The 13,499-nt window shown below is 47.0% G+C and overlaps 1 protein-coding gene across 1 annotated transcript in view; it reads right to left on the bottom strand.

Moving 5' to 3' along the window:
• Positions 1-13,499, bottom strand: part of tenm4 (teneurin transmembrane protein 4) — a 174,785-nt gene that overhangs the window by 143,374 nt on the left and 17,912 nt on the right. The window lies entirely within an intron of this gene.

Genomic DNA, 13,499 nt, shown 5'->3' with positions numbered 1-13,499 from the left:
TCCTACATAGACAACAAGCATGACAGGCAATTGGCAGACAAACAGCAACACAGATCTCTGAGCAGCGTTGAATAACATGACCATGCATGAATTAAATTGACATGTTATTGTCAAACCATGTTGAAAAATCGAGGTCTTAAAAAATATTTTGAACGCGCAATCATTAAAGAGGGGCTTTTGGATGTTCTCGGTCAAACCTGCTCAAACCATGAAACCAGGCAGAGGTTCACCATTCTGCCCTCCGTGTTGTGTTCGAGAAAGGATTTAAATGCAAATGTGTGCGTTTGTGTTTCTGCCCCCTACACAGCCGTGCCAGTGTGGGTCTACAGCAGGAGAGAGAGAAGGAGGGGAACCAGCAGGATTCGTTTTAATGAAATATGGCACCGAGAATCTCACTCATAAAGTTTACGACGCAAGGCGCCCACAAATATTCCTGTTTTTATGCGCCTTGGAGAAACTCGCGGCTCTGACGCCCTCTGACTGGAGCCCATGTTCTCCCCTGAATAGAGAACGCACAAATCAATGGATGCTTAAAAACGATTGGATATCAACACATTCAGGGCTGTACTGATCCAGAACACATGATTAAACTCAGAAAATGATTAACCTAACCCAATTCCAAATCAAAACTATACTGATAAACAAACATAATTTAATCAAGACTATATTGCACCAGAAAACAAGATTCATGAAATGTTCATCCGCTCAACAATTTGTAGTCACAAAATAAATATGGCTTTCCCATCCGCAACATATAAACGTAGGCGCCTTCTCCAAACCTGTCTTTGATTGTGTTAGAATAATGTAAAACGTGGGTTGTACTTTGAGAAAACGATTTTTAGTAATTACACCTCTGAGTTTGAAATCGGTTGTTAGGTCTTCATGTCACAGAGGCAAACAACCCATTGTAATGAATTGCATGTCTTTGTGATCCATTGAACTGGATTACCATAAGTCAATGTGGACACCAACTCGATTCCGTGCACAAACGCATTTTATTGTCAGACACAACAGAAGAGTAACAACGGCACAAAAACCCAGAAACTTCACAATGTCGCAGTATCACCACACACACACAGCGCTACAAGCCATACGCTGAGATGTACTTTTAAGCAAAGCTAGGACAAGCTGCGACCGCAAGTCAGGCACGGGCGTGGTGGGGGGAAATAGGAGAAAACACTATTCAAACAGAACTGATTAAAAAAAAACTCCAACTGCCAATCCCGTCTAGTTGAACCAGGCTGCTCACACACTAGATCTACTGGTGATGAATACTGTATGAGATTTCCACTGGACAAACCCCACTGTCAACAAGAGGCTACAGTGAACTAGAATTGGCCCTGGTTGGAAAGAAAAACAACTTTTCTTCTCCTTTTTTTGTCTTCCCCACTATTGTTTAGTGTTTGGGTGTGTGTGTGTGTGGGGGGGGGGGGGGGGGGAGAGAGAGAGGGGGAGTCAGGGGAATAGGGGGAGGCTCTTTTGTATGTATTGACAGCTGAAAAGATTTGGGTGATTAATGACTTGATCCTTCAATACTATGACCTCCGTCACGTCGGGGGTCTGCTTGGGGGTAGTAGGGGGGTGGTTATGTAGGTGTGGGGGGGGGGTCCATTTTGTAATGGAGCGGGAGCACCTCAACTGCTGGAGAGATTTCCGAGACGGTTGGTAAAGGGGTCGGTTCGTTTTTTTTTCTTTTTACCAACCTTTCACTTCAAGAGTCTCAATGCTATGCAAATGTGAGAGGAGAGGAGAGGAGAGTGTGTGTGTGTGTGTGTGTGTGTGTGTGTGTGTGTGTGTGTGTGTGTGTGTGTGTGTGTGTGTGTGTGTGTGTGTGTGTGTGTGTATGTGTGTGTGTGGGGGGGGGGGGGGGGGGGGTGGTTGGCCTTTGTAACATTTCAATAACGTTCAGTAAAGTGCATTGTTTTGATTGTCCCTCCAATAGGCTGGAGGCTGGCTGCCTGGTTGCTATCTCTCTCTCCTACACCCTTCATCCCCTTCGTCCTACTCCTTATTAATTGGCTCGCATGCTACCGGTTGTCGTTTCCAGACCCTGGGAAAAGTCGGAGTTTGTTCAACGGGTGCTTTGCGGTTGTTGTTGTTCTCGTTGCCGGCCGTGACAGATGATATGAAATTAAGGAAATAGGTCTCCCAAGCAACATAGCCTCGGCGCTAGCTGGCTGTCAGGAGTCGGTAAACTAACGACGGGGCGGAAAAACAGTATAATAAGGAAGATGTGTTTAACCTTCGCCCCCTCCCGGGGTAGGCTCGTCGAGCTTCAAATGTTCAGCTCCTGCAGTAACCCTGCTTTGTTCATTAAAGGGGCAGTGAACCCAAATTTGTTTTGGTTTTATCCTTTGAAATATGTCTTGTATGATGTTCAGCATAGTTATCTATGCAATTTTGTAACTGTTACTAAAATATTTAGCCTAATTTAAAGAAAAAAGGGTGTAAAATCCTTTGTTTTTGCCAGTCTCCGCCAGACAGTTTGTGAATGTTAGACTCTGCTCCCGCTCGGGTCGTCTTGTTTTTTTCGAAGTGCCTTTTCGCCGGGCACTTCGCCGTCGCGATGGAAGGACACGGGCAGCGAGCCGCGGGTGTGTTGGAGCTCCGTCTGGGCAACGGGTAACGTTGAGGCCGTGTACGAGAGTGTGGCTCATTTCTATATACAACATTGATCCTGACGTTCTATCATGTTGACGCTCGTAACCATGGGAACAACACATCTCCTAACCTTCTCTGACCTCTCATTGTTAAAAAAAAAAAAAAAAACACATGGTGTTTGAGTCGCTGGAACTGGGGCGGGTTCACTTACACTTTACCACACACACAACACACTGTGGCGGTTGGAATCAAGCGCGAGGTGTACATGCATGTACATACATAAACATACACACGTCCCAGGGGGCTCAAGCCTTCTTGCTGTGAGAGATCAGAGCCAAACACGGAGACACCGCTCTACCCGAGATAAATAAATAAATATAAATAAATATGGAAGCAACTGCTCAACAGGGGGTTCTGGTATAAATAGGCAGATGGACGAGTTCTGGTCTTATTATCATGTTTCACAGCTATCATTCCAAAGCTTTTATTTTTGTTCTTCCGAGAGGGGGGGAGGGAGGGAGGGGAGGGGGGAGAGAGAGAGAGAGAGAGAGAGAGAGAGAGAGAGAGAGAGAGAGAGAGAGAGAGAGAGAGAGAGAGAGAGAGAGAGAGAGAGAGAGAGAGAGATGAACGGAGAGAACAGCGGCGCGTCGTTTTAGTTTGTTTGTATGTTTTGTTTATTGGTTTTTCTCACCACTGTATATTCCCCACCATCCATTTCCTTTTTCATCGGTTTTTACCTTCGGCAGAGAGAACGTTTCTATACGTCTGGTGAACAAATGAAGCCGACGGGAACTCACGAAAGTATCTGTATTGAATTTTCATCATGTCGCTTTCCCTCGAGAGGACCAAAGTGGGAGACTATGCTGAAACTGTGGGCGGGTTAAAAGAGGGGTACTTACAAAAACTTAATTAGAAATGTTCTGTGAAAAAAGAGCACTGCAGCTGAAAAACCCACTGATTACAATCTAGACAAACTGAGATATGAATCGACTGCTTTCATTTCAAAGACAAAGACCTTCTCCTCTCTGGTAGCCGTCCGCGCGCTGGCAGAGAGAAGCTAACTGCGGATCCATGCAATGATACAAAATCAATCCTGGTTCTGTTTGTAGAGACAAAGGAAATGATGGATCGTCTCTTCTCCTCCTCCTCCGCTGCTAAAAGAGTTGCACACTCGTCATTTTTCAACTGCTGTATACAAATCGAGCCGGGGGGGAAAACGGAGAAAGAATAAAAGGGGTCTATGGGATTCAAACAAATGCAGAGCAGCTGTGTGTTAAGCTCACATGGCCACTGACGCGGGGAGCTTACACTGACGCCAGCATCGACACAACGGCGCTGATAAAGCGACGATACGAAGAGGCAGCGACGGGGTCTCTGAAGGGATGACAAAGTGGCCATCAGATAGAGCTACAGTAGCATCTCATACAGAAAGGTCAGTGTTCAAATGTTTTAATAGACACGGCCATTTAACTTTTTTATGCCATTTCCCCCCCCCCCACCCCCCTAGTGTGAAACCCTCATGAATGCTTCCTACAAATAGACGCCCTACCGGGTGGATTGTCGGGACCATTAGACTCGTGTCAGGGCAAGGGTAAGCGATGAGCTCTAAATAGGTAGGGGGGCTTCCGGGTTACAATATATATGCAAATCTGTTTGTGTTATCCATCAAACTATTAGCATTGTGCGGAGGGGTGCTGCTCAACTGTGGGGCTAAGTAAGTCTCAGCCCTGGTGTGGTGGTGTGGAAGCCGTTCTCCATTAGGGGCGTGCGTCATGCTGCTTTTAACACTCCATCGAGGACGTTTTAGGGAGCGACTGCAGCACCAAATCACCCTCTTAGCAGGCCGACAGCTAACCCTTTCAAACATTTCAACACGCAATTTTGACATTACCTTCAAACACAAAAGTGTGTTTGACATTAATTTGCAATTGGTTAAGGGGTGTCAATTATGTGATTAGAGGTTGTGTGTACGCTTGTGAGTGTGTGTGTGTGTGTACACACACACGCATGTGTGTGTAAAATCAGTGCAACGGTCCTTGCTGTAATTATACTGCAGTGTATTTAAAAAATATTCATCATTCAGCAGTTAAATAGCCTATATTGCGCAGTACCTGAAAGAGATGGCAGTAATGACACGCTGTGAGCTAACCCTATGATTACCGGTTAGATGCTATCAAACAAGATGTCGGCCTGCATTATTAAAACAAATCTAAACGCAAATCTAAACTGAATCTAAAATAGAAACTATATAGAGCTATAGAAGATGAGCACACTGTCCCCATACACACTCACAAACACTGTCCCCATTTGTGTGGATGTGTGTGCGTGTGCGTGTGCGTGTGCGTGTGTGTGCGTGTGTCTGCATGCATACGTGCGTGTGCATGCGTACGTGCGTGTGCATGTGTGAGAACATGTGCAATGTGGGCCCAGTATCGAGAACATTGTCTCCAGGGCCTTTTGTGGGCCAAGGCGAGCTTCACATGGCGCCCACTTTACTCTCCTTTCTTGGAGAAATCCTTCACATTCCCGCTGCTCCGTGGTGAAAGCCTCCCTATGGTCAGCAGAAAGGTGGGTGCTCCAGCCGGAAGAAAGGGCCCCAGGGGTACATGGGGGCAGGGGGGGGGGGGGGGGGGGGGTGAGGGTGGAGGGGTGGATTATGGAGAGGCTTGGCAAACACATCAATTCAGCTCGTCTAGCAGCAGCGGAGGCGTGAGTGGTGGTGGTGGGGGTGGTGGTGGTGAGGGGGTGGTGGTGGTGGTGGTGGGGGGGGGGGGTGGTGGTGGTGATGGATGGAGGTGGTAGGGGTCGTACTGTTGGTGTGATGATGGAGGTGGGGTGAAGGTGCTAGTGGGTGCTGCTGGGTTTGTGGATGGGGGGGGGGGGGGGGGGGGGGGGGGGGGGAATGGGGGGGGGAATGGGGGGGGGGGGGGATGCGGGGTAGGTGGTGGGGTGGTGCGAGGGTGGTGGTGATGGATAGAGGTGGAGGGGGTGGCGGTTGGGTTAGAGTGGGTATAACAGGGAGGTTGAGGGGGCTCAAGAGGGGGGCGTTGACCGCCTGCTTTTTGGGATCAAACGCACGCCTTCCAGTGGTACATAAAACAGGCGGTTTAAAAGGCTTTAACATAAACAAAAGCAGCCTGGAGCTAGGCTGCAGCACTCCCCCCTGCTACCAATCAGCCCGGCAGAGACTCAAGGCTGGGCTGCTGGTGAGGGGAGGATGCTGATGGGAGGATGGAGGGAGTGGGTGAGGCGAAGGGAAGGCATTCACTGGGACTCGATATATTAGATGACCAGCATCAGCCAGCCTTTTTTTTTTACTTCCTGCTTCCTGAGCTACACACCTGACCTTGCAAACGCACCGGCAAACCATTAGCAGGAACACAACTCGGCGATCTCAGAGACCGTCATTTATCCGTTAACAACTCCGCGCCAACAACCACGATAAATCCACCCGACCGTAGCAGGGGACGGGGAGGGTTGTTGAAAGGCTACAGACAGTGGACAGCAAGCATGCCGCAAAGTGACACGCACAGACCTGAATTTATTGAAATTAATTATTTAGCAGCAGTTGGCGGGTTTTTTTTTTCAGAAATGTTGTGCAATGGCTCAAAGTGAAATAAATAAACCCAATAAAATTCAGACATCAACGGTATAATAAGAGTGCACCTCCCCGCTAGGCAGCCAATAGAAACCCAGAATGGTTGATGGTAACGAAGGTCACACGGGCGGACGCCTACATCATTAATGTGCGATTAATGTCTTTTATCCTTCAGTGACCAGGCCTGAACCTGAAATATACTGATCCATAATCCTCACTTTAGAGGGAAACCAACTGTAAAAAAAAATAAAAAAAATAGCTAGGCAATTATCCATAACCCATAATGCATAGCGCTGGGCAGGACAGCCAACCGGACCAGTGGTTGTCTGCGAGGTAATGTGAGGAGGTCAGGAGGACTCCTATTGGCTGTCCTCTGAAGTTGATTATGAAAAAAATACACTGTTAATGATAATGGCTTGGTCTTTAAAGGAGAACTAAACCCCCTGACATCGCGTTTAAATTATGCTTTCAGTTCTAGTTAATCCTGCCGCTGGGCTTATATGTAGACGCCCTTTCAATTCAGTTTCAGTCGTGGATAAGCGCACCGTAGAACAGGTGTGTCGCATCAACGCTTATTCAGCACGGGTTGTCACATAAGCCAGGACCGGGCTATGCTTACAATAGCATCTAGCCTTTGAGAAGGAGAAGTTTACAATTGCCAACCAATGCACCAAGTGCAGAGGTTGGTATTTGGTTCTTGTTTGAACAACTTACCATCTCCAACCATCATCAGATTCTGACCGTCCATACAGAAAATCCGACATTAGCTCACCCATTAGATCTAGCTAGCTTGAATATTATATCAACCCTGAACACAGTAGGTTGTTGGGTATTGGGTATGAGGTGCACATTCTGCGGCTCTGATTGAAGACACACTTGGTTGAATATCATTCAAATATTTCATATATTTACACATCATCAAATGGAAATTACTTTTTCCATCTCGGTAGCACATTTCCCCAGACATGATTCACCTATTCATCTAAATATGTTCCCAAACTACAGATATTCAGTTTATCATTTTTCTTTAAAGTTACGAGTGAGCACTCTAACTCAATCGCTTATCTTCAAAATGACAAGTTTGAAGATAGTTGAAGTGTGCAAGTTCAAGCAGGAAGTAGAAACATTTGCAACAAAATACAAGACAATCGTGTACTGTACGACTTTGAAATTATCCAATATGATCTGCCGTTAAGATTTCATCCGGGCCTAATTTCCTGGACGACCCCGGTATACAATACAGTACATCACGTGTTCACATCATGCCAGGGAGAGAGAAAGAGAGACTGTTTGTTTTCCGGCTTCCACATGTCCTCAGATGGTTTTCTGCTGCCCGTTCTCCTGTGTGTTGTTGTTTTTGTTCCCTTAGGTTCATTTGAGCTAGGCTTAATCTTCTCTGGCCTGGAGCTAGCTAAAGTCTAAGCGATGCCTCGCCAATGAAAAGACTAGCAAACGTCAAGCAGATGACAATTACAAACATGGAGCCGGGTACTAATGAATAACCAGTCGGTTGTTTCCTGGCGTGCTAGAGCATTGACCCAACAAAATCCAACATATAAAGTCACTGGGGATGCCTGAAGGTGATTGGAAGCTAGTGTACGCTTGATGTCCACTGTTGTAGAAAATTACCTCTTTGGGTAACTGTAGTACAATGCATTACGTCTATTAAGCTTTTTTTCATGCTATAATCATTATTGATGTTCTTGGCAACAAATTACCTTTTCTTGGAACAAAAACAAACAGTCAATAGAAAGGTTGCATCGCTGCAGTCAACTGCCCTTGTGCAGCAAGAAAATACGCAATACAAAGTTGTGTTGTGTCAGAGGGTAGAGAGGACTAAGTGGTTCAGGGATTAACTTCCAGCCAAAAGGTTTAAGGTTCATACTTCAATCTCGGAAAAATCAATTACATGTATCGAGGGATTTCATCCAAAATTAAAAACACTTCACCGCTAAATTACTTAATGGTAATGTCAAATCATTAGCTAGACCTCTACCGTACATACTAGTATGTTCCAATATCACCAGTAGTCCAATAATGCTAGGTCCAACCACAAGCATTTGAACAATGAATGGCTGCAATGTAACAATTCTACATTTTATCACAGGGTAGGAGATTGCATTGGCACATGATTCATTGTAATCATAGGGTCTTAAATGGCTGTTTTAAATAGCCTAATGGGAGTGCCAATCAAACTGAAGGTGCGATCCTATTCTACATCTCGATATTCAACCCGTTAAACGACCTTTCAATACATGTTGAGCTTGCTATACTGTCCGACTTCACATCAATCCTCTCACAAAAAAGATCCCTCCAATTTTCCCTTTCTTCAAACTATCTCTAAAAGGAGCCAAAGAGTTAGCAAAACTGCCCTTGAAGGGACGTCCCCGAGCGAGGCCATCCCTTTAAGAGCAGCTTGGGTACTCTTAAAGGCAGGGTTCCACCTGGGCCCTTTCCCTTTGAGTGCAGCAATGGCCAGACACCTGGGTTGGTACACCTGGGTTGCAATTACAGGGTAATCAGTCACTATGGAGGTCTCGCTAATATCTGGAGCTGGTTGATGCGGAGAGGGATGGAGATCCGACTGCTTCGATACATCCAACACTAAATGCCACCGGCAGGTGTCCTCCTTACCTGGACTCGGGAAAACGGATTCATCCCAACACCGTGGAGAGGTTACCGTTCTATGAACGATATTAGTCCACACGCTGTAATAGAATCTCCTTTTTTGTGTGAGGGATTTAAATATCAGAAGGCTACACTGATGACATAGTTTGATAAAAAAAGAACGGAGGTGGGTTTCTTGAAGGTTGCGCTAATTAAAAGCAGACATTGCTATTAAATAACGGCAATTAGCACCGTGAAGCTACAGTCAAGCCTGTTCTGTTGTAATATGTAATGTAATATCCCAAATGCTTCTATTCAAAAAGCAATTCTCTTTGTGTTGCTCTCGTTACGGACAAATCGTTCTTCAAAGATAAAACATGTCTCAAAAGTAAAAAAAATCCAAAACATGAAAATGTGAGATTATATCAAAACAAAAATCAATCACACAAGTGTAGCAACACTAACACCTCGGCACTTCTTTAGCATTAATTATCCGCAACTTTGGATGATGCAACTAACGAGGTGATCTTGTAGCGAAGGTGTGAACAGTCATTGCGGCTCTTACAGGAACAACAGGCAGGCAGCCTGCTGCCCCGAGCACATTGAGACAGACAGCCGCAGCAGCAGCAGTGGCAGCAGCAGCAGTGGCAGCAGCAGCAGCCGCAGCAGCGCATCTCAAATATCCCCAGTAAAAACCAGAAGCAGCACACACAACAGCGCCAGGAAGGAAGGTTTCTGCATGGTAATGATCTTGCTTTAAGTGCTTGAATGATTCCCCCCCCCACCCCTCTACCATCACCCCACACTGCAAGCCTGGCATTGATAACACCCCTCTCCCCAATCTCCATCCGCAGTCCCCCCCCCCCCCCCCCCCCCCCCAAACTCCTCTCTCCTCTGGCAGGCCCTGGGTGGGGCTGATCTCTCTCCAGATTCAGGAAAAGATGTAAAAGAAGCTATAGTCGAAAAGCAGTGGCTACTACTGCAGTCTTACTTGCACAACCACACCCCCCCCCCCCGTCCAAAGAAATACACACCAACACAACAACACTCTACGGCCGTTGTTTCCGGGTTCATTACCCAGCCCTGCTCCGGGCGGCAGATGCTAAAATAAATTGAGCTTTGCGTTGAGCAGGCCAGACGTGGCGCACACGTCTTCCCTGAGTGCCGGGGAAAAAACAAACGATCTGACATCCTCTCAGCGTGTCTCCGGATCACTCGGGGCTCCGTTAAGAGGGCTGTCCCTGGGCATGCAGAGGGGAGCAAGAGGCTGACTGATTAGGACATTAGCCGGCCCAACAGCAGCTTGGCCCTGCCTCCGTCTCGAGGCCCCTGAGGTGCCCGCTCTTGTCCGATTGGCCGACCGCAAGAGAGCGGTCCAACAATGGGAAGGCTAACACCTGTGCTGGTTCGTTTACAGCGTATAGCGGCGTTGTCTGCACCTTGAAGGGGAACTTTCGGATCTTTCTGGTGCTTGAACGCACGTCGGAACACACCTTAACACACACACACACACACAGCCATGCACACACACCTGGACACACACACACATACACGCACACCTGGACCTACACACACATACACATGGACCTACACACACACACAAACACCTGGACTTACAAACACACACACACACCTGTTCTTCACACACAAACACAAAGACATGCACACACATAGACAAAGACAAACAAGCATGCAATTAAAAAAAGCTCTTGCTGTTGCTGGTTTATTTTTGTTGGTATTGTTGACGTTGCATTCATGCCTAATGCATTAGACTCTAATGCATTAGAGTCTAATGCATGTACTTTCATCTGTCAGACCAGCGCACTGCATGCATCTATATAAAAATCTTATCTTGCGAGTAAATTAGGATTGATCACGGCAGCTCCAAGCCACAATCAGCATCCATGATCTAATCATGGGAGGGCGGGCGGGGCAGAGAAAGATACTTCCATAAATAAAAACCAAATGAAAGCCAGCCAGGGCCCATAACACCGCCTACAATTTGATTAGCCTCTCCCGCCCCACAGGTGCCCTATTATCCTCCCATCTCTGAAGGCTGCCAGTCATATCCAATGCTAGATGTTGGCCATCCTGCAAGGATAGCCATCATGCAAGGCTTGCATGATGGCTGGCCTTGTGGGAGACTGGCCTCGGAGAGTAGCTAGTTGCTATTCTCCGAGGCCAGTCTCCTACAAGGCTGGTTGTCCTGGGAGGTTAGCTACCCTGCAACTTTCATGCAACATTAGCTATCCACCCGGTACGAGTAAGGCTAGTTATGCCATCATGCAACATAAGCTATTCTTTACGGCAAGCTGGGCTATAATAACACGTAAGCTGTCACGCAACACTAGCTATAGCCTACGACGCTAGCTATGTTGCAACAGTAGCATTTCTGAAACACCAGCGTGCCTGACGCAGAAGCTATCACACAGACACACAACACTAGCTATCTTGCAACCCTAGCATTCCTGACGCGCTAGCTCTCCTGCATCACACGCTCGGCTGTAAGACTAGCCTCCCTTACAGTTGTTTTTTTCCGACCGCCTTTTTTCATCAGCCTTGCATCAGCGGCCGCGCAGCCCAGCCCGGTGGTGTTGGGCATTAGAGTGGCGATGCCGGTGGAAGCTCGGCTCAGTAGCATCCCCCGGTGAGACAGGGTCTGTCAGGGAGCTCTGGGCCCAGCGGCACCCTGGGTAATAAATTAACCCTGAATTAACACGTCATCCCCCGTTTGACACAGAGGCTTCTCGCCGTCCTCGCACACCGCTTAATGGATCTATTAACTAAATGGGTGCTGGGGAGAGCCGGCCTCTGAGTGAGGGCTCCGGATGGGAAACCGGCACGGGGAGAAAGAGAGGAGATAGTGGGGAGATAAGAGATGGAGCCCATGGAAGTCCATCACTCCCCCCCCCCCTGTCTTATTCTCGTAAGATGGCAGTGGCACCTGAGTTTACAAAGCTACAGTACGGGGAAAAAAACAAGCCTCAATATTAATTAATAATTGATCAACTGTTTTGTAGATGCATTCTTGTGCATTTCCTCAGCAGTTTTCTCACATATATACGGTTGGAGGTCTTGATTAATATCACGGCTACATGAACACAAACTGACTCAATAGGTCCTTTGGAAAAATGTAATCTCTTTCTTCATGCAGTGTATGATATGATACAGATGAAATCATTACTACTTATAACCACCCCTCATGTCTTCTGCAATGTATTTTAAGTTGCATCTCCTCCTCCTTAACGCGAAATGGTTTGCTAGAGGACAAGTGGGATTTCCTTCATGAGCAATAAAGTCTCTATCAATACATTTTTCTATCCATCCACCTCTCTCTCTGCCTCCCTCCCTTCCTGCTGTGGCTCAGATGTTAATCATGTCCATCCGAGTGTGTGCACATACACACAAATACACACAAACAAACACACACACACACACACACAACACACACACACACACAGCTGGGGCAACGCGCCCCACCTGCAGAGATAGACCATAACACACTCTAGCCGTGACACCTGTGACATCACTCCCCCGGGGGACACGCCCCCCAAACCAATAAAAGTGCGACCCAGCGTTGATGGTTGTCCCTGATAACAGGTGGATATTAAGCAGGGTGCCAATCCCCCTCGCCCCTATCTCATTCTCTTCTTCCGCTTCCCCACCATTGGCACCGTGGCAACGCGCTGATTCGCTGACAGCACACGGCAGATCGCCACTATCCTTTTGACCAGAGTGCCGCACAGCAGCATTAAAGAGGGACCGACCGATACGATCTTTGGTAAGAGTGTTAGCTTGCTTTGGGGCCCGGCGGTGTAAGCTAGTCACACACACACGTTTAAGCCGTGAGAGGAACGGCTCAGAATTGAGATTGATTGGCACAATTATCACCAAACGCTGACGATAATGAACAGAGCGATCGCTGCGCTATTTAATTTCTGTTCAATGTTGCTAATTTATCATGAGTTTGAGAGGGATTATTGCAGCACTTGCCCTGTCGTGCAGTGGCAGATTGCGTTGCTTCTTTTTTTGGGGGGTGTGGGGGGAGGGAGAAACATTTTTGCTGTATATTCGACAAATCGTGTCAGGTAATACCCACTTGAAAAAGTTACATTTCCTGTCATTATTATTATATTAGTCCCATTGCAACAACAGCCACATTCTAAACCTAACAATAGCCTTGTTTATACATATATTGTCAAAAACCTCTTAACATTGATTAGTGTGCATTATGCACTAACTCTTCTCAAGGTAAAATCTACCAGGTGGATTGCTAAGAAAAGCAACCCCGAAACATCTCGAACAGAACAAACTGTTGCCAAGGAAAATGGCTGCCCTTACCGCAGGAGAAACAGAAAAACGGAAAAAGAGGGGAAATATGAAAGCCTCTCTTTCAGGTGTTATCATTGTCTCTCCACTCAGAGTGGGGTTAACAAAGACCATGCTCAACCACACACATGAGGCTCCCAAAAAGAGCCTTTATATGTGTCCCTCACACACACACACACACACACACACACACACACACACACACACACACACACACACACACACACACACACACACACACACACACACACACACACACACACACAAACACACACCCCAAAGCCCTCCACCCTGGAGATCCTTCTGACCAAACCTCCTGTGAAGTGGAGCTACTTCAAACATTTTATTGCAACCTGCGTCCAGG

This window comes from Gadus chalcogrammus, chromosome 16 (genome assembly GCF_026213295.1).
Source record: "Gadus chalcogrammus isolate NIFS_2021 chromosome 16, NIFS_Gcha_1.0, whole genome shotgun sequence".
NCBI lineage: Eukaryota > Metazoa > Chordata > Actinopteri > Gadiformes > Gadidae > Gadus > Gadus chalcogrammus.
Note: the sequence above shows the minus strand (reverse complement) of the source record. Positions and strands in the feature narration are given on the sequence as shown.